Source organism: Asparagus officinalis, chromosome 9 (genome assembly GCF_001876935.1).
Source record: "Asparagus officinalis chromosome 9, Aspof.V1, whole genome shotgun sequence".
In the NCBI taxonomy this organism is placed as follows: Eukaryota; Viridiplantae; Streptophyta; class Magnoliopsida; order Asparagales; family Asparagaceae; genus Asparagus; species Asparagus officinalis.
In genome coordinates, this window is record NC_033802.1 from 37,290,142 (window position 1) to 37,290,677 (window position 536).

Sequence of the window (536 nt, forward strand, 5' to 3'; positions counted from 1 at the left end):
TACGCTCAAGGTCGCCGAGCCCATGACACTGCCTGTGTCCTCTGGTATTACTGGAAAAGGGGGAAAAATAATGTCAAAGCTAAAAATATAAAACAGATAAAGCTACTGAGCCCAAAAAGAAGATGGGAAACTAAAGAACACATTATTCATAGATAGATAACATGTCCAATTACAACAGTAGTCTCTGTGACTAAAGCCTTCTTCAAACACTACTGCAGGGAGTACAAGTGAAGCAGTGAACCAGAATTCGAAAATTTCACACTTCGTAGTCCACATGCATCAAAACACAAGTAATTAGGACACATAGTACATAAATTTCAGCATCAAATCGCCTTTTTGTGGTAAGAATAGCATCAAGTGGTTTCTATCCCTATATAATAGGTTGACTTCTTGGAAAATAAAAGGCTATATCTACAAAACCATGATTTCTAGCAGCATAATAGGTAGATGAAGTTTTAACAGGTAAACAAGGAAGCTTGGCCTGACACAACCCACTCCCTCTCCTTACAAAGAAAAAGGAAAACAACAAACAAAAA